Below are 22,312 nucleotides of genomic sequence, written 5' to 3'. Positions count from 1 at the left end.
CATTTGCTAGTATTTTGTAGAGGATTTTTGCATTAATGTTTATAAGAAAATTAGCTTATAGTTTTCTTTTCTTGTAGTATCATTGTCTGGCTTTGGTATCAGGGTAATGCTGGCTCCATAGGATGAATTAGAAAGTACTCCCTCCTCTTTTTTTTTTTTTTCTAATTTTCTTGGAAAAGCGTGAAAAGAACTGGGGTTAGTTGTTCTTTAAATATGTGGTAGATTCTCCATTGAAGCCATTAGGTCCAGAGCTTTTACTATATTTTATTTTTTGTCCGGAGATTTTTTTTTTTATTTACTGATTTAATCTTACTATTTATAGATCTATTCAGATTTTTCATTTCTTTTAGTCATGGTAGGTTGTGTGTTTCTAGGAGTTTGTCCATTTCATAGAGGTTATCCAATTTCTTATTATACCATTGCTCACAGTACTCTCTAATAATGTTTTTTATTTTTGTATAATTTGTAGCAGTGTCCCAGCTTCATTTCTGATTTTAGTAATTTGAGGCTTCTCTCTTTTTTCTTAGTCCATCTTGCTCAAGATTTGTCAATTTTGTTGATATTTTTAAAGAACTAAACCCAACATAACTGACTGATGGGGGTGATTACTTGCTAGGATGGCTATTTTTATGTCAACTTGACTAAGTCAAAGAGTTCCAAGATATTTGGCTATGTTATTCTGGGTGTGTCTCTGAGGATGTTTCTGGATAAGATAAATATTTGAACTGGTGGACTGAGTAAAGCAAATTGCTCTCTCTACGTGGGTGAGCTTCTTCTAATCCACTGAAGGCTAAACAGAACAAAAAGGCTAAATAAAGGAGAATTCATTTCCTTTGTCTTAAATGTCTTCCAGCCAGGTCATCAATCTTCTCCTGCCTTGAAACTTAGACTCAGATGAGAATTTTCACCATCAGCTTTCTTGTTTCTCAGGCGTTTGGACTCAGACTAAAACTATACCATCAGCTCTCCCAGGTGTCTGTAGCTTGCCAGTCTTGGAACTTCTCAGCCTCCACAATCATGGGAGCCAATTTTTTATTGTAAATCTCTTTCTATATACAGAACTGATTGCTTCTGTTCTTCTGGGGAACCCTGACTAACACACATATTATATCTACCTTAGCACACCCAGTAGTTCTGACATTCCTACTTTATTTAATGTGGGCCGTTACCTTCTTAAATTTCCAAAAGCCATCTTGGCAAAATGTTAGCGCCCTCTCTGACAATCATTTCCAGGGAGATTAGCTTATTCTAGGAGAGAATTTCCTATGTTAAATATTCCTTTATCAAACATTATGTTCTGCCTCAGCAATCCTGCAACCTTCAACTCTATCTACTGCTACCCATACCCTCCTAGCTTTGACAATGAATATTGGCTAGGCCACAGTTTTTTGGGGTATAGTTCCTTTCCTATCTTGGCAGGTTCACCACTTCTTGGGCCTGTAAATTATTGAAGGTGCATGACTTGACCTACTAGTTGATCTGGGGACAACACGGGAAGGCAAGTATGGATTTTGAGGCAGGTTCATGTTGCATATTTTCTTCAAGCAAGAGGTACACTAGCCTTTAATAAGGACTGAACTATATGTCCAGAGAATTTAGGGGATTTAAAAGTTTTAAAAGCAAAGTGTCTTTTTCTTTTTCTAATTTTTGTCTGCTTTGATTTGGAAGTTCTCTGTGTATCATTAAGGCCTCAACTAAAGCTTTGACCTTGGCATAGAAGGCTTGAGGAATTGATAATTTACATTTCTGTACGCCCCTCTATTGCTTTTATTATTAACTCCTAAGCCTGGACTTTAGTTTTTCTGCATGCAAGAGATAAAGAACTTTCTAAAATCCTGCCGAGGAGGCCATCTACCATTCACATTTTCCATTTACTTGGTGATTGCATCCTCAGGCTGTTATTCACTATACTAGTGGGACAATGATACTTAACAAAGCCTGTCTAATTCCATTGTTGTCATAATTAATAAATTTTCTCAAACCTTCACCTTACTGAAATTTTACAGATAATCTATCCTAATTGGCTATCAGTAAAATTTTAACAATTGCACTGCTACAATACACCAGGGCAATTAGTGTTCTATCCACTACAAAAGTAAGGGCATTCATTATTAGTTGACCAGCAGTTGGTCTACATCTCACATCTCACTTTAGAATCCACTCTCTTGGACTAATCTAGCAGTGGTTGTCTTACGTCAGATTTCCTGGGATATAGATTTTGAAACAGAGTTTTTCATGTAGAGCCTTTACCTAGGGATGCCAATGATATCAACAATTCTGGAGGAGTCAAGGAAGAAATGTACACTGCAGGGGCCTTTGAAAACAGTATGCTGAGAATAGATAGGGCTCAAGGACAGTATCTCCAATTGAACTTTTAATGAACTCCCGTAGGCGCCAAGAAGGCGGGCAGATAAGGAAGAGCACAGAAACAAGGAATTGAGTAGAAGGTTACATGTGGGAAAAGAAAGTTTGTTTTGCATTGCATTCTTTCTGCTGACGTGGGGTTTATGGAGTATAAATAAAGTGAGGCGGAGGCTCTGAGCGCGGCCGCCATGTTCTCTGTGTGTCTTTGTCTTTTGTGTGTTCTTTCATTTTCCACCACCCCCGGCACGGACCCCAACAAGTGGCGCAGCGAGCAGGGTCAGCACGGGTGAGTAGGGGAGAACAAGAAGGGGAACCCCCTAGGGGCGGGTAAGGCTCGGATATTGTTAAGGGGAACCTTCTTAAGCTTTCATTATGGGAATTCCATCTCTCTGGCCTCAGAATATTTATGGCTGTTTCAAGGACTCTTGCTGTCTATAGGAGTAGAAGTGAAAGAAAAAGACTTTGAAGTGATTGTTTGCCCATGTTGAACAACATTGTTACTGGTTTCAGTATCAGACTAAAGTGCAGCTGAATCTCAGAGAATGGTTACAGGTAGTAAAAACTCTGCTTAGAGCTCTCCAGTTAGGGGATATTATGCCTCTAAAATTGTGGACCTTGTGTGACTCTATCACTCAGACATTAGAGTTACTTGAGACTGATTCAGAGTGTGGTAATGTAGCCACAGGAGGAAAGGTATCTGAGGATTTGGAAAAAAAAATAAATCTGAAATGAAGCCCATTTGTGCCAGGATAACAGAGGATGAGGGGGGTAGCAAAAGGGGGAGAAGAGAAAAAGCCAGCTCTTCCTTCTTCTAAGGGAAATTCTGACATGCAGTGTATTATGGAAATGCTTCAACAAATATTACAGATATATTCTTCTAATTCACCTTTGCGAGCTTTCCCTGTTTCTTTTCCTTCTGCCCTGTTAAAAGAGGATTTTCCAGAGCCTCCAACCCCCCGGCTTCCTTATCTTTACCTTTGTTTGGCAAAGTTGAAGCCCTGTTCACATCAGACATACTTTAAATTTATACTAAACACCTGTTTAATATGTCAAAACCAGTGTATATGTATATCTTGTTGTTTGTTAAAATATTATGAGTATTTCAATAGTCAATAAATAAGCACATTAATATTAACTATTAATATTAATATAGTATTAATAACCCCAGCTAGGAAATTGTTATGTTATAGGGGTGCATAGGTTCCACCAATTTACACTCCAAACAGAAGTTGAGTATTCGAGCTGCTTAACACATTAACTACCTCTTGATATTTTCTGTGTTTTTAAATTTCAACCATTGTATTGTGTATGTAATGATTCTCAATTTGGTATTAATATACATATTTCCTAGTGAGTAATGATGTTAGACATATAGGTTTATTGTCATTTCTTTGTTCTGCTACTTTTGGTTGGGTTATTTGCCTTTTCTTATTAATATGTTGAGATTCTTTATATTTGGGGATATGAGTATTATTATATATTATATATACTTTTAATTAAAAAAAAAATTTTTAAGGAGCTGGATCTGTTTCCAATTATTTGTGCTTCTTTTGCTCCTAATGCTCAGTTTTCAAATGGTGGCAATAATGTCCGATGTAATGCCTTACAAATTAAATTTTTAAAAAGAAATGAAAGCTGCCATTTCTAACTATGGACCTCAATCTCCTTTTATCCTTGGTCTTCTTGATATTTTTTCATCAGAAAATTTGATAATTCCTATAGACTGGAAGACTTTGGGGAAGGCTTTTCTTGATCGTTCTCAGTGGTTACAATTGCACAGCTGGTAAATGAACAAGGCACATGTACAGGCTAGGAAAAATGTTATGTGTTATCCCCCTGGACCCACTGAGGAACAACTCACAGGCACGGACCCCAACAGTACACAGAGTAACAGAAAAGAGGCCTCAGCAAATCTCATGAATGTCCCTTTAGAGTAACGCCCCTAGGAATAGTAGACTAGATTTTTATGTCCCTGTGTCGCCAGTCTAGGTGTTATCAAACTTTTTTTCTATAAAAATCAAGCAGTAAAACTTTTAGACTTTGTTCTATAATGATTAAGTAGAAAATATTTTAGGCTTTTGGGGTCACATTCATTCTCTGTCACATATTCTCTCCCTCTTCTTTTTCTTTCTTCCTGTATGAAAACACTTAAAAATGTTAAATTTATTTTTATCTTTTGAATCCTATAAAAACAAAGTTGGTGTGTGGCCATATTTTACTTATCTGAGAAGAGTCAACAAGTATGTGTTTCCTTCAGGAAGGGGATGTGACGTTGAGTTACTTAGTTCTTGTGAAGCTGAATAAATTCTTGCACAAAGACTCATCTTGGTTGTTCAATCTTCAACACTTATAGAAGCTGTGGGTAATGAGTAACCCAAACTTGATTAGAGAATTTACATGATACATCATTAAATATAGTCTCCATGAGAGCTCTATTCTAGCAAGAGAAATAGACAATAGACCGTTAAATAAATAAGTGCATAATTATGGCCAGAGGTAGTGGCTCACGCCTGTAATCCCAGCACTTTGGAAGGCCAAGGAGGGTGGATCACTTAAGGTCAGAAATTCGAGACCAGCCTAGCCAACATGGTGAAACTCCATCTCTACTAAAAATACAAAAAATTGCCAGGCGTGGTGGCATGTGCCTGTAATCCCAGCTACTCGGGAGGCTGAAACGGGAAAATCGCTTGAACCCGGGAGGTGTAGGTTGCCGTGAACTGAGATCACACCACTGCACTCCAGCCTGGGCAACAGAGTGAGACTCCATCTCAAAAAATAAATACATTCATACATACATAAGTATGAAGTTATAAATGCTCTGGAAAAAATAGAGAGCAAAGTAAGGAGGATCAGATATAGGAGATAGGTTTCACTTACATAATATAGTTGGGCAAACATCTTTAAGATGGTTAAGTATGTGATTTTAATAAAGACACAATTAAACTGACATATTAAATCTATAGTTTGAGGTGTTTTGATAACTGTATACAGTTGTACAAATACCATCACAATTAAAATACAGAACACATCCATTATTTCCTTTCTGCCAAAATTGCCTTTTGTCTCTGTAGACCATCCTTTTGACCCATCCTAAGTCCTTGGCAAACACTGTCATGTTTTTTCTCCCTATAAAGTTTTGTCTTTTCCAGAATGCATGTAAATGGAATCTTGTAGTCTTCTGCCACTTAACACATGCTTTTGAGATTCATCCGTGCTATTTTATGTATCAACAATTTATTGTTTTTTATGGCTGAATAATATCCTATTAAATGGATGTACCACAACTTGTTTATCTAATTACCAGTTGATGGATATTTGGGTTGTATAAGTTTTTCCTTTTTTTTTTTTTTTTCTGTTAAGAATATAGCTTATATGAACAATTGCATGCAGGTCTTTATGTGCACGTTTTCATTTCTTTCAGGTAAAATACCTTGGACCAAAATAGAAGGGTCATAAGTGTTTTACATCCATAAGAAACTGCTAAGAGTTTTCGAACATGAGTATCCAATTTTGCATTCCCAGCACCAATATCTAGTTGCTCAAATTCTGAGCATCATTAAGCACTGTCAATCTTTAAAAATTTTCACCATTGCAGTGGTTACATGATATTTCAGCTACGACTTTCATTTGCATTTTCTCAGCAGATTCTCAAGTGCTTTTTAGCCATTTGCATTTTCTTAATGCTAAAGATGTCTGCTGAAACACTTTGCACATTTTATTATTGCTTTTCTGTGCTTTTATTCTTGAGTTATAAAAGCTGTTTACATATTTTGGATGCAAATCTGGCATTTGATATGTGTTTTGCAAATCGTTTTTCCAGTTTGTGACTTCTCTTTTCCCTTTACCTAACAGCAACTTTCAAAGAAGAAAAGTTTTTAATGAGATGGAGATGTGTGTGTGTGTGTATATATATATGTGTGTGTGTGTGTGTATATAAAATATATATAATATATATATTTTATATATATATGTATGTGCGTGTGTGTGTGGCTTATGCTTGGTTTTGTCCCAAGTAACATCTGCCTAGTGCAAAATCACACACACACGCCCCCACACACACACAAATCATAATTTTTTAACTCCTGAAGTTTTATAGTTACAGCTCTTCCATTTGGGTGGATGGTTGCTATCAAGCTTTTTTTTTTTTTTTTTTGAGGCGGAGTCTCACTCTGTCGCCCAGGCTGGAGTGCAGTGGCTGTGATCTCAGCTCACTGCAAGCTCTGCCTCCCGGGTTCACGCCCTTCTCTTGCCTCAGCCTCCCCAGTAGCTGGGACTACAGGCCCCCGCCACCACGCCCGGCTAAATTTTTGTATTTTTTTAATAGAGACGGGGTTTCACCATGTTAGCCAGGATGGTCTCGATCATTAGCCAGGATGGTCTCGATCTCCTGACCTTGTGATCCACCCGCCTCGGCCTCCCAGAGTGCTGGGATTACCGGCATGAGCCACTGCGCCTGGCCATCAAATTGGTTTTTATATATTAACATCTAATTTTTAAATGCTGTTTGTTGGAAGACAAGACTTCTACAACTGAATTACATTGGGACCTTTGTAAAATAAATGTGTGGTTCTATTACCAGACTGTTTTTTCTATTTTATCTATATATATGTCTATTTTTATGTCTCGACTACTGCCTCTTTTACCTTTATGAGTTTGTATGTGTGTATTCAGGAGGATGGTATGACTACTGATGGGAAGGGAGAGTATATTTTAAAGCAATATGGTAAGATTTATTTATTTATTTATTTATTTATTTGATTATACTTTGAGTTCTAGGGTACATGTGCATAACGTGCAAGTTTGTTACATATGTATACTTGTGCCATGTTGGTGTGCTGCACCCATCACCTCGTCAGCACCCATCAACTCATCATTTACATCAGGTATAACTCCCAATGCAATTCCTTCCCCCTTCCCCCTCCCTGTGATAGGCCCCGGTGTGTGATGTTCCCCTTCCCAAGTCCAAGTGATCTCATTGTTCAGTTCCCAACTATGAGTGAGAACATGCGGTGTTTGGTTTTCTGTTCTTGCGATAGTTTGCTGAGAATGATGGTTTCCAGCTGCATCCATGTCCCTACAAAGGACATGAACTTATCCTTTTTTATAGCTGCATAGTATTCTGTAGTGTATATGTGCCACATTTTCTTAATCCAGTCTGTCACTGATGGACATTTGGGTTGATTCCAAGTCTTTGCTATTGTGAATAGTGCCACAATAAACATATGTGTGCATGTGTCTTTATAGCAGCATGATTTATAATCCTTTGGGTATATACCCAGTAATGGGATGGCTGGGTCATATGGTACTTCTAGTTCTAGATCCTTGAGGAATCGCCATACTGTTCTCCATAATGGTTGAACTAGTTTACAATCCCACCAACAGTGTAAAAGTGTTCCTATTTCTCCACATCCTCTCCAGCACCTGTTGTTTCCTGACTTTTTAATGATCGCCATTCTAACTGGTGTGAGATGGTATCTCATTGTGGTTTTGATTTGCATTTCTCTGATGGCCAGTGATGATGAGCATTTTTTCATGTGTCTGTTGGCTGTATGAATGTCCTCTTTTGAGAATGTCTGTTCATATCCTTTGCCCACTTTTTGATGGGGTTGTTTGTTTTTTTCTTGTAAATTTGTTTGAGTTCTTTGTAGGTTCTGGATATTAGCCCTTTGTCAGATGAGTAGATTGCAAAAATTTTCTCCCATTCTCTAGGTTGCCTGTTCACTCTGATGGTAGTTTCTTTTGCTGTGCAGAAGCCCTTTAGTTTAATTAGATACCATTTGTCTATTTTGGCTTTTGTTGCCATTGCTTTTGGTGTTTTAGACATGAAGTCCTTGCCCGTGCCTATGTCCCGCATCTCCAAGACAATCCTAAATCAAAAGAACAAAGCTGGAGGCATCACGCTACCTGATTCAAACTATACTACAAGGCTACAGTAACCAAAACAGCATGATACTGGTACCAAAACAGAGATATAGACCAATGGAACAGAACAGAGTCCTCAGAAATAATACCACACATTTACAGCCATCTGATCTTTGATAAACCTGAGAAAAACAAGAAATGGGGAAAGGATTCCCTATTTAATAAATGGTGCTGGGAAAATTGGCTAGCCATAAGTAGAAAGCTGAAACTGGATCCTTTCCTTACTCCTTATATGAAAATTAATTCAAGATGGATTAGAGACTTAAATGTTAGACCTAATACTATAAAAACCCTAGAAGAAAACCTAGGTAATACCATTCAGGTAAGATTTATTTATTTAGAGATATTATCTGACAAAAATAAAGCAATAATATACATTCAATAGAAGTCCCAGGCACGTGCATTTTTCGTCATACTTTAACATTAAAATTGAACAAGGTAGGCTAGATATATACATAATTTCAAAGTAAGAATTTTTAAGCATAAACCTTAGTATTATTCACAAACAGGTTTTAACTGTATCAGAATGACAACATTCCTTACCAATGCTTTCTTACATTAATTCCTCAAGTATTTATTGAAATTTAGATATTCACTGCATTGTGTTTGAAGATAGAACTCTAACAATGATTCATCTCTGTCCTCAAGGTTTTTAGAGTAGTAAGAAAATATATGCATATATCATAAAAATGTGTGGTAAGTACTGTGAGCATGTAATCTTTGCACTGAATTCAGAAAGGCTATTCAAAGAAAAGATGCTAGTGTTAAATTCAAAAGAATAAGTATAATTTTTTTCTAATCAATCACTAGACTAAATTTTATTGGTTGAAGGTGAAAGGTTTGTATATTTTTTGTTTTGTTTGTGTTTTTGAATCCCCTGAAGTGCAGTTTTATATCTGTCATTCACAGTACATAGTGACAACAAAGATGAGTTAGATGCTTTCTTCAATAAATTCCTAAAAATATAGTGTTCTATTCCCTTTAAATGCATAAAGATTGGTCAAGCAACTTTTTATCTTTATTTTAAAAATGAGTAATAGAAGATTGATACCTACTTACCCTGGACCTAATAAATATTCAAACCCAGTACTATCTGGTTAATTATTTTATCAGAAGATATTTCAGAAGCTCAAAAAATATATGAATGCGTTATCCAGTGTGGCTTTCTCTTGAGTAGTAATTTATACTTTGGTAAGTTCCGCCTGCCTTTAGATGACAATGATGATGATATAGTACAAGGAAGCCACGATTTATCACAAATGATACACACAGTGAACTACTGGAGAAGCACAGAATAAGATGAAAAGGATCCAAGGATTCCTCTCTCATTGTATTGAGTCTTAAATATTGTTTCAGTTTTCCCTCCTAGTCTACCACTGCCACTTAGTAAATTATTTAAATGGCAGGGACTGGACATAATATTCAAAAACTAATTGTGGTTACTGTAGGATGTGAAAGATAGGAGAAAGGAAAGGATAGAGAGAGATTGGTTAACTGATACAAAATTACAACTAAATAGAAGGAATAAGTTCTGGCGCTCCATGGCTCTATAAGATGAGTATAGCTAATACTAATGTATTATATAGTTTCAAAAGCTTGTAGAGATTTTGAATGTTCCCAACATAAAGAAATGACACATACTTGAAATGATGGATATGCCAATTACACTGATTGGATCCTTAAACATTGTGTACATATATCAAAATATCACACTGTGTTTCATAAACATGTACAATTACTATATGTCAATGAAAAATAAAAGAAAAAAGAATACACTTTGGGGATTTACACCTTTCACTAAAAAATAAAAACTTAATCATGGCCTAAAAATTTTTAAGACATTGTAGGAAACTGTTGCCCAATGCACTAGATAAATATGATGTTCAGAACTCACATCAAATTGCCATTCTCTCTTTTTTTGTTAATATTTTAAAACACACACCAGGGCCTATCATGGGGAGGGGGGAGGGGGGAGGGATTGCATTGGGAGTTATACCTGATGTAAATGACGAGTTGATGGGTGCAGCACACCAACAAGGCACAAGTATACATATGTAACAAACCTGCACGTTATGCACATGTACCCTACAACTTGAAGTATAATAATAATAAATAAATTTTAAAAATATATATATTATAACACCTTTTATATATAGTAACGTTGTAAGAGTAAACTATATTTGTTCCTTCCTAGTGCTTACAAAATTGTTGTAATTCACTTGGTTCCTACATGTTATGTATCTCACACATATCTATTTTTGTTTTAAGCAGTCAGTTATATATCAAAGGGATTAAAAATAAGGAAAAGTATTAAACTTAAAAAAGAAAAAAAAGACATCCTCCAATATTTAAGCTCTACTTGGTACTTCACCTGAGATGATTATAATGAATTCTACACTATCATAGCATATAATAATGCAACGTGTGCTGAATGTGAAGAAAATCCTCTAGATTTTTGCTTTGCCACATTAAAATAGAAGAAATCCATCTCACATGACCCAGCAATTCTATTCCTAGTCATTTCCACTCTGGAGAATCTTTCACAAGTATCTATATAGAAACATTATAGGACTCTTTATGGCAATTTATTAATAAAAATATTATCAATCTAGGTATTAAAAATAATGAATAAATTACAGTATATTCATAAAATGAAATACCATCACTTAGAAAAATTTTTCTTAGTAAAAACGTTAACATTTCAAACTAATAAACATGATTTAAAAATGTAATTGTCTTGAGTAAGTACTTGAATAAGTCTGAAATTAGTTTTATACGTGAATTTTAAAAGAAACTGATACATTTAGAGAACTGATTATATCTTCCACCATGTGTATGTTGCTGCAGGGAATTCATAAGAAATATACTTTAAAAAATTAAATTGGTAAGAAGACTTCCATAAGTAAAGTGCTGTTATGCATATGAAGTAAATGTTAAAAATGGAAATGATACATATAAAGTAAGATAGCCAATAATATAGGTATAAAAACAAAAGAAAGATTTAAATTATTGGAACAAAGTTTCAAGTTATTTTTATAACTCAGAATATAACACATTTTGCTCTTCATAAAAACATCCATCATCATATTTAGTTCCTGTTGGTTTTAAAAGTTCAGAGAAATTACAATATTGACTGAAAGATACTATGATCAATGAAAAATAAAAGAATACCACCAAAACAGACATCCATATTAACCTAATAATAAATGTTTAAAAACACTAAATTGCAATAGAAATATAAGTGCTTTAGGCAAAAGAGGACAAATGAACTCAAAGAGTGTGAACACTATTTTTTGAAAAAAATAACTATTGGTTACTGTTTAGTTGTCAGATAGAATGTTAATTTCTAAGGTGAATTATAGAATTAATTAAAACAAATCCCTACTCTCAGAAATGTACTGCCCAACAGATGTGAAAACTATGTAGAAATAATTGGATTGAAGAAAACTATTTTTTGAATAATGAGAATTGATACAAATAATGCAAACACTGTTTTAAATACACAGTTGAAACCAAAAGTTTAACTGGTATTCAGGAAGTAGTAGATACATGCTATCAGGATAAGCTGTCACTCAAGATGGCATTGATGACAATGTTATGATTTTATTCTACAGTTGATTATCATAGGTTATAATGAGAAATCAGGGAAAGAAGCAAAAAGAGGGCAGCTCTAAAGATATCATTTCTGTATTGAGTTAATAGAGTGAAAACTGGAAATCAACTCAAGAAATAAGAACAATTTTACTTTTACTTTCATTTATATTACCTCAATGATATGATCTAATATTTCTAATGCTACTTAATATACCTAATATTTCCAAAGACAAATTTTGTTTTCTCTAAGAATAATTTAAGATATTAAAAATTTTTTAAATGGTTGTTCAGATTTTTCTAAATTTGGTATGTTATATATCAAAAAATACTGCAAGAGATTTGGATTAGAATTCCTGTGACCCATTACTGAGAAAGAAGATAAGAAATGTATTTTCATGTTGAGAGAAATACTGTAAAATTGATGTGCAAAGGAAACTGTGCCCTCACTGAATTTTAAGTAAGTTAAGTAAGTTAATTTTTCTTTGTTGCTTTTTTAAGCAACAAAGGAAAATTACTGACAGATAAAATGCTTTTCTTTTTCTTCGTTTGGCAAAAAAACTTTCTTTTTCCTTAATGACTATCACTTTTCACCTGATAACAACTATTTGAATTATAGATACACTGGTAAGTAAAACAATGGTAACCTGTCAGCTGTATGCAGAGAAATTATAAAAGGTATCTGGCTAAGGGTGGAACACGTGAGGAAAATGTTGGAAGAATATTTGTTGAATGAATGAAGAAAAAAAATCAATGAGCTCATTTGTCCTCTCTTGCCTAAAGCACTTATATTTCTATTGCAATTTACTGTTTTTTAACATTTATTATTAGGGTAACATGGATGTCTGTTTTGGTAGTATTCTTTTATTTTTCATTGATCATAGTATCTTTAAGTCAATATTGTAATTTCTCTGAACTTTTTAAACAACAGGAACTAAATATGAGAATAGTTGTTTTTATAAAAAGCAAAATGGATTATATTCTGAGTTATATAAATAACTTGAAACTTTGTTCCAATAATTTAAATGTCTTCTGTTTCTATACTCTATATTATTTGCTATTTTACTTTATATGTGTCATTTCCATTTTTAACATTTGCTTCATATGCATGATAGCTCTTTGCTTATGGAAAGCTTCTTTCCAATTTAACTCTTTAAAGTATATTTCTTATGAATTCCCTGCAGCAACATACACATGGTAAGATGTGGAGAAATAGGAACACTTTTACACTGTTGGTGGGACTGTAAACTAGTTCAACCATTGTGGAAGGCAGTGTGGCGATTCCTCAAGGATCCAGAACTAGAAACACCATTTGACCCAGCCATCCCATTACTGGGCATATATCCAAAGGATTATAAGTCATGCTGCTATAAAGACACATGCACACGTATACTTACTGCAGCACTATTCACTATAGCAAAGACTTGGAACCAACCCAAATGTCCATCAATGACAGACTGGATTAAGAAAATGTGGCATATATACACCATGGAATACTATGCAGCCATAAAAAAGGATGAGTTCATGTCCTTTGTAGGGACATGGATGCATCTGGAAACCATCATTCTCAGCAAACTGTCGCAAGGACAGAAAACCAAACACCACATGTTCTCACTCATAGGTGGGAATTGAACAATGAGAACAGTTGGATACAGGAAGGGGAACATCACACACTGGGGCCTGTTGTGGGGTGAAGGGAGAGGGGAGGGATAGCATTAGGAGATATACCTAATGTAAATGACGGGTTAATGGGTGCAGCACACCAACATAGCACATGTATGCATATGTAACAAACCTGCACGTGGTGCCCATGTACCCTAGAACATAAAGTATAATTTTAAAAAATTCACTTATAAAACTAATTTCACACTTATTCAAACACTCAAGACAACTACATCTTAAAATAATGTTTATTAGTTTGAAAATTTAACATTCTTACTAAGAAAAATTTTTCTAAACTAAGATTAAGTCAGCTATTGAATATGTGTTTTTTATATGTTATTTAAGTAGAGTTTTATAATAATTATGTAAGGTTGACAATATTATTCCATTTTTTACATAAGAGAAAGAGAGATTCTGATGTTAAGTTACTTGTCTAAAGGTTCCTCTTTATAAGTAAAGTTAAGAAATAAACATGAGGACAAGGAAATCAAGATCTCTTTTCCTACAACCAAGGAAGAAATATAATTGAATTACCTATATATCTCAAATAATAATGTGCTCACTTCATACTCAATATCATGTAAACCTGATGATAGTATAGTAAATACTTTTCAACTTTATTTTGCTGATAGGTAAGACATATCGTAGTGGTAAAACAAACTCTAGAAAGCAAAAGTCAGCTCAATTTATTCAAAAAGTAATTAAAAGATTAACAGAACATTCATTTCCCTCAGGTTGGCATGATTTCATTTCTGCTTTTATTTCTATTTTCATCCTGATGATCAATCATGTTATGCACATCAACCTGTCAAAATGTGCTGTATTAGCAAATCTGGAATGCTTTACTCATCTTGCCCCTTGAAGCCCACACGTTTTAATAGAACAAGCAAACTCAAGTTGTTATTTGTAGGGAAGGAAAAGCAGAAGAGTACATCACGATCATCTTGCTTTGATATTCTTTATGATTTTTTTCTATTGGTCACAAATGTGTTTGGTGATCATAGTAACTGCTTTGTTCAATCAAAAATTTTCAGAATTCTGTATGGAAACATATGTTACAATTTTAACCAAAATGAGAAGGAAACATGCATTTTTTTTATTATGTAAATCCTACAATGACTCACCGCAGTCTGTAATAAACAACTGATGTAAGCTCCTCTTTAGTTAGGAAGAAACAGTCTTGCTCATTCGACATTTCCTCTGTCTGTAGTTAAACTCTTTCAAGTTCATTTCTTTCATGCTAACAGTTTATTTTACTTCTTCAATAATTAGTAACTTCTGTCAGCAAATGAAAGAATGGAACATACAAATTCCCAAAAATGACAATAATTCACTAAATATTCAAAAGTATTAACACAAAAATATTTTCTAATCACTTGGAATATTTACTAAGATTATCTGTTAAGATATTTAGAGCAGTTAAGCTGGATTCTTCTGCAAATATCAAAAGACCTAATCAAATACAGTCTTAAGAGTAAAATTTAATTCTTACAGATAATAAAATTTATTGGTTTATATAACAAGAATTCTGAAGAAAGGATGGGTTCAGGTTGGCTAATTTTGCATCTCAATGTTTCCCGTCAATGTCATATGGCTGCAGAAATTCTAACCATCATTATTTTACTCAGCAACATCCAAAGGCACAACAATTGGGAGAATCCTTTATCTACATCATTTTTAAAATGAAGAAAACTGTATGGGAAGTGCTTCAGCAAATATCTCCTTACTTTGTATTTGTCAAGTTTGCATCACATGCTCACAACTGAAGCAATCACTAGCAAAGGGAAAAGACTTTTGTGAATTGCTTATTCCTTGGTCAAATTAAAGCCAATGAATGAATAAAGTCTGGCTTCGGCTATCAAAAAATAAGGGAGATGGATACAGAGATAACTTTGCATAGGCAAACAAAAGTTACTGCCAGTCCTTTTGTGATGCTAAAATCTCGAAAGCACTTTCTACTTTTGTAATGTGTATTATCAAAGATAAAACCTAAATTTATTGGTTCTGCTAATTCCACAAAGACAATTAATTTGCCCCCTCTGACTGTTATTCTGTAATTGTGATATCCTGAGGAGTCTGAACCATGATCACGTTGCCATTTGGTTACTAGATATAAACATATATTGAAAATAATTAGAAACATGACAATGAGGTAGAAAATGAACTGTTAAGTTGTGGGTTTTGTTTTTTAGATAAATAAAACACAAGAGGGAAAATAATATGGCAATGGCATTATATTTACACAAAAAAAGAGATTAATAAGGGTTCAGGCTATGGAGGAAAGCTTTCTAGAGCTAGACATTGTGCCCCATAATGAAGTATAGGTGGATTTTAAATAGGGGAATTGCAAAAGTGAAGTTTTGATACTGATGAAAGTAAAATGAACGGATACATGGAAACAGGGAGAGCTTAGTAGATGGAATCTAATTTGAAGTTAGTGGAGAGTTAGGAGCATATGAGTCTTGGGCACAAAAGTCTGAATTTGAAATCAGATGTTCTCTAAGTTTAAGATCAGAGTTCAAGATAACTTCCATATTGCTATTTTTTCAAATCAAATCACATGTTCCTATGGAAAGAATGATGGTGAAGTATCAGCTACTAGTAGGTGATCCATACATACAAGTTCCTCTTTTCCATATATATAATATGTTTTTGCATACATATATACATATGCACACATATATGTATATGTATACTGTGTACACATATATGTAATATATAAATATATGTAATACATACTGCAGAGAATAAATATATACATATACACAAATGCAATACATATATACAGACATATATAACATCTGTAAAAATATATAACATAGGTAACATGATACCCATATATGTATATATATATTTAACATATATGTAAATATACATACATGTAATATATACATGCATGCATGCTGCAGAGAATAAATATACATGTAATATATATGTGATTATATATATATAAAACACACATCTATATATAAAACACATTATATATGTAATCTTATCTATAGCTCTAGGTCCAAAACTTTGAGTATCTCTTGGCACACAAAATTCACAATAAATTTAAAAACTGAGACTCAGGTGAGTTAACTATCTCAGAAATTTGTTGATTTAAAATCCATGTGCAGAAATCTTTCCAATAAGAAATCTTTCTTTGTGTTAATGTGATTTGTAAGAGTGGATATCTGGGGATAACTTTAGAGTTTCCATCAAATATTAATGTATATGTTTCTAAAACTGTGTGGATGAACACTATTTTTAAATTTTGAAGCATTAGTATATAAATACTATTTTCTAAAGTCACAACTGTTTGAAAGTATTTGGAGCTAAAAAGCTACTGATTGTTGTAATGAACTGAATCCTGATGAGTTTTTGGATGGTATTTTCTGCTAAAACTTCATCAATGAATTAATTTAAGAATAGTTGAAAATAAAGAGCAGATGATCCATTAGAAAGAATCTACCAAGATATCAATGTCTTCTGAACTTAATAACATTAAGCAGGCAGACTTAGAGTTGAGTCAAGAGTGAGTCTTTACACGGCTGCATCTTATTAACTCATACCTGTTAATAAACAAGCATCTCCATCTGCTGTGTGTTGACTGTTCTCTGCAGACCTCACAGACTCATGTTCTATGAATAATGTCAATGTTCCAGTGTAAATCAGAAAGGGCCACCCAAACACTTTGCAAACTGCAGAGTTGTTCAAACTAAATAAAAGTGCATCCAGCACGACAGTCTTGTATGAATTACTTTTAAGTGTATTATATTATGTGGCATTATCTTACAAGATAAAACTTTCAATTGTCTTAATTTCAGGTTGCACATATAAATTCAGATTCGTTTCCCACACTTTATGTGTCTCAGTTTCATTTACACAAGTGATAAGCAAGTTCAAAACTCACATTTTATGTAACTCTCACTATTTAAATTCCTCTTTTTTGCAGAAATGCCAAATACATCTCAAGTATATATGTAGTCTGAGCAGAGGACAACTGCAATATTTTCTCTTTCAACCTTCTATTCACTCTTTTTACTATAACATCCATAAATCAAAATTATTTTCCAGTTGAAAATGGTATTTATTGTTTATAATAAATGAAGTTAATCCTTATTCTTTACTAAAAAAGAGAAGAAATATAAAGTAAAAATCAAATTATCACATCGTTCATTTCCCTGAACAGATATCTGCAGTATATAGAGTGTAGCTTATTAATTCTTAACTCAAGTACTTTTAAGTGTCTACTTTGGCATGTATTAAATACGAACCAATTTTAAAACTTTCACTTTATTCATTAAGTGTTTGTTGGGAATTTCAGTTTCAGGCACTGTGCTGAGCTCTAGACATGCAATAGAGTACCAAATAACACACAGCTTTTCTACCCACAGAGGGAGTGCACTACAGAGTCTGGGAGACAAACAACATCAATTAATAATTAGTCAACTATTAATTTGTTAAACTACAAAAATACATTTAGAAAAAATGTATGCACATATAAACTTTTTCTGCTGTTTATCTCAGCTCAGTATATATCAATGTTTGTAAAATAGGAACTTCTGGGTAAAAGTTTTAGGGAAAGTGTTAATTCATGAACCGCAAAAGGGGACGGGTTGTAAGAAATAAAATTAACTAGAGAAGATAAAAACTCAGACTTCTTGGCAGGAAAAGACCGACATGTTGGCCCTGAGTACAAAATGTCATCTCTCCAAAATGTCTGAGTTTTTTCCTCTCATTTTGAAAGTCATAAAGTGTCTACCAAATACAAGAATTTGGATGAACAAATATCCTGTTTTCAAATTAGAAATACTCCTGGGATGATAAAAAGAGGAGGGAGGAGGAGGAGGAGGAGGAGATGACACTACATTGTTTTCTTATTATAACCTGAGATCAGCAATCATGAAAGATAGGCCATGTTGATAATGGGAAAATGGAGGCAGACAACTTTAAAATAGTGTGAATTTTGCCAAGGATGGATTGGACCAGAGTAGTTTTCCTTCAGGGTACTTTAGGGCTTATGAAGTCTCATGACAGTCATAGGAAAAGCAATGCTGGACAGTGGGAAAGGCCATGATGAGTAAAATCAAAACAAACAACCTGGCCAGAAAAGGAAGGGGCCATTTTCTCTCCAAATTCTTTCTCCGGGGACTTAGGAATAATATATGGATAATGTCAGCCAAATAATGAGTTAAAGCAGCTATTTGTGGCCTTGCTTAGGAAACACTAAAATTTAAACTAGTTTATACATAAAAGTATGCTCTTCATCCCAAATAACTAACTCACAAATACACTTTTGGAATACAACCCATTCATAAATTGTGGTCTCCTCATATAATTACATTCAGACAAAAATTCTCTGACTCATAAACAAATTAAACAAATAATTTCCTTCCGAAACATCTGTTAGTATGAATTGCAATCTTGTACACCAGCCACAAGATACCTTATAATAACACGTGTGGTACAAGCTTAACATATGAAAACATGAAGTCATGAGCTCTGACGGACCTGTTTAGTCACGATAACTATTTATTTATACCCTTCCTCCAAATTTTAGTACAACTTTCTAGAGAAGTAGATGGTGACTTCATTTCTTTGTTGGACAATCTGGAAGAAACATTATTTTTGAAGATGACCAACTCTGAGTCCATTACTAATCACCTTATCTTTCATTTCTTAATGTACTTCCCAAAATTCATTTACATTTTTAGAGTTTAAATTAATTAAACCCACTTCAATGAAAGTAGCGATTTTACTGCAGAGAATAAATCTAATGGCTACTTATCATCACAGATTTTACAAAGTAGTTGATTCCAGATAACATAGGTATAAAGTAGAGAAAGAGTATCATTGGACAAATGTTTAAATTGGTTAATAAGAAGCCAGCTTGCTTCAAAATAATTTGGCAAACCCAATATTTAAAAGTGATAATGAGAAGAGCTAGATAGTGTAGTATGATATATATATACACGTATATAATGCTTAAACATATATATCATAATACCAGCTAATATTTATTTGGTGCTTAAAATATGTGAGTCCTGTTCTAAGGCTATATAGAAATGTGATATCATTTAATCTTATCAAATAAAACCCTGTGAAATAGGCAGCAGATTTATGAAAGTTTTAAAATGAAGAAAATTACATAGAAAACGATTAAGCATCTTGTTCAAATATATAAAGCTAGCAAGTGGCTCAAGTGGGTATAGCCAAATAGTAGAGTATATGTGTATCGTTTTATGTGTGAAAAAGAAATATTTTGCATAATTAATTGTTCAATGATGTTGATAATATATCAAAGCGTATGTTAAACAACTTACAGGCTTATTGAAGAATTTAAGATTTCACTTCATTGCTTTATGTCTAGGAGTTCTTAACTGTAAAGACTATATTGTAGAGATTATTTCTCTACATTTTTATATTTCAGAGCATCTTTGTTATTGCAAATCAAAATAAATATTTTCGTCTCATCAATAAAGTGTGCTTTTGCAGATACTGTAGGAAATCTATTTAAATTCTAAGAGGAATGAAAGAATGAAAGATAAAAGGGAAGGAAGGATGGAGAAAGAAAAGGAGAGGGAGGGAGGAGGAAAGAAGGAAAGAAGGAAGGAAGGAAGGAAGGAAAGAAGGAAGGAAGGAAGGAAGGAAGGAAGGAAGGAAGGAAGGAAGGAAGGAAGGAAGGAAGGAAGGAAGGAAAAAAGAGAAAAGAAAGGAAGGAGGAAGGGAAGAAAGGAGGAAGACATAGTGAAAGTAAACCATTTGAGTTGTTTCGTGATAGACATATCTCTTGCCATAGTCACTTAGGAAATCAAACCAATACATACATGTGTGTAATGAAGTGTAATAGAGCACAAGAAAGATATAAATACATTGAGCAGTAAGTACACCCAAAGGCAGTAAAATTATGTGGAGATACCAGTCCAGGTAATATAGGTAGGACTTAAAGTATAAATATGTCTAGCTAGTTAAGACTTGGACATGATACAGTGTAAACTGCAATTGCATAGAACATTCCTTATTTCACCTAATGTAAGTACACCTTATAACATATAGAAGAAAAGCAAAGGATAAGACTTTTAAAAAGGTGTTTTGGGACTCTATCAGTTATCTATCACTGTTAATAAATCACTCCTAAGGTTGCTGACCATATAATCAAGTATTCACTATGTCTTATAAACTTGTGGTTTGACCATGTAGGTTTAGCCTGGCATTCTTCTCTTCTCATGCCTGGGGTCACTCTGTAGGCAGCTGGTCATTTGACTAGGACTGGTTGTCCAAGGTAGCTTCACTCACATGTTTGCTGTTGTGTCAGCTGTTGGCTGGACAACCCTGGTTCTCTTCTGTCTATGTTGTCTTCTACCTCCAGGATAAATTGGACTTTTTAAATGATATGTAGAAAGTATTTGTAGTTGGTGAAATCAGCAGCTTCAATGCCTCTTAAAACCCGTCCATAGAAGGCACACGATGTCACTTCTGTAGCATTATATTGGTTAAGATAAGCTACAATGCCAACTCAGATGTAAGAGTCGGGGAAAAATAGACTTCCCCTCTTGATGGGTGCAAACTTATATCACTAAGAGGCCTAGAAACAGAGAGGCATGATGCATGATGGGCCATTAATATAACAGACAGGCCAATTAAGTGTTTGGCATCATGAATGAATTATTCCAACAGCATACAAACATGATGCTAATTTTCCACTTTTTAAAGAACGTTTTCTTTACTTCCCATTCAGATAATGGTAGAGTCTGGCTCTGTGACCCTACCCAAATCTCACCTTGGATTGTAATCTGAATTGTAATCACCACGTGTTGTGGGTGGGACCTGGTGGGAGGTGATTATATCATGGGGGTCGTTCTCCCATGCTCTCCTTGTGATAGTGAGTGAGTTCTCATGAGATCTGATGGTTTTATAAATGGCAGTTTTTCCTGCACTCACACATTCTCTTCTGCTGCCATGTGAGAAGGTCCAAGCTTGCTTCCTCTTTGCCTTCTGCCATGATTGTAAGTTTCCTGAGGCCACCCCAGCCATGTGGAACTGTGAGTCAATTAAATCTCTTTTCTTCATAAATTATCCAGTCTCAGGTAGTATCTTTATAACAGTGTGAAAATGGACTAATACAGATAACTCAGTTTTGTTTGTTTTGGCAAATCATCTTGGCAAATCATTTTCAAATAGTAATCTCTTCTCACAGTCTCTCTCTCTTCCTATTCACTTTTAAACCCAATCCTATTAGGGTTTAGTTCTCACGAGTCCACCAAAACTTCTTGTCAAACATATCCATGACATCCACGTTGTTAAATCCAATCACCAGTTCTCATCCCTCCTCTTCTTTGAGCTATCGTCAGCATTTTACACAACACAATATTCCTCCTTTTTGTTCTTCACTTTCTTTCTAGGACACCACACTGATGGCCATTAAAATGTACTATTCAGATTTCCTTCTGTAGGGAGCATAAGAGAAGGGCTGCCTGCACCAGCACTCCTGGATCCATTTCTGTAATTGTGTTGATTCCATGCTTCCAATGCACTTCCCCCAGCCAATGGCTGAGCACAGCATCAGTAAATAATCTCAGTAGATTTTATCATATAACTCTGAGAGATACAGAGTGCCTCAAATGGAGATGTTGTTTTAGCCTGGGGTGGGGGGGGGCGGTGTTGTTCTTTTTTAAATTAGGTTGATTCTATTTCTGTTTTCTCTAGTTTTGTTGAGGCATAATTAACAAAGTTGTATAGATTTAATACACTTAATGTGTACAACATGATCATTTGACACACACACACA

The 22,312-nt window shown here is 34.3% G+C and overlaps 1 long non-coding RNA gene across 1 annotated transcript in view; it reads left to right on the top strand.

Moving 5' to 3' along the window:
• Positions 1–2,517: 2,517 nt before the first annotated feature.
• The window catches only part of LOC100429167 (uncharacterized), a 191,853-nt gene continuing 172,058 nt past the window's right edge, over positions 2,518–22,312 (top strand). The window contains exon 1 of the long non-coding RNA XR_013414453.1: positions 2,518–2,650. This is a non-coding gene — a long non-coding RNA (uncharacterized LOC100429167). The remainder of the gene's footprint in view (positions 2,651–22,312) is intronic.

This window comes from Macaca mulatta, chromosome 2 (assembly GCF_049350105.2).
Source record: "Macaca mulatta isolate MMU2019108-1 chromosome 2, T2T-MMU8v2.0, whole genome shotgun sequence".
NCBI classification, from domain to species: Eukaryota; Metazoa; Chordata; class Mammalia; order Primates; family Cercopithecidae; genus Macaca; species Macaca mulatta.
This window is presented reverse-complemented; position numbering and strand designations above follow the sequence as displayed.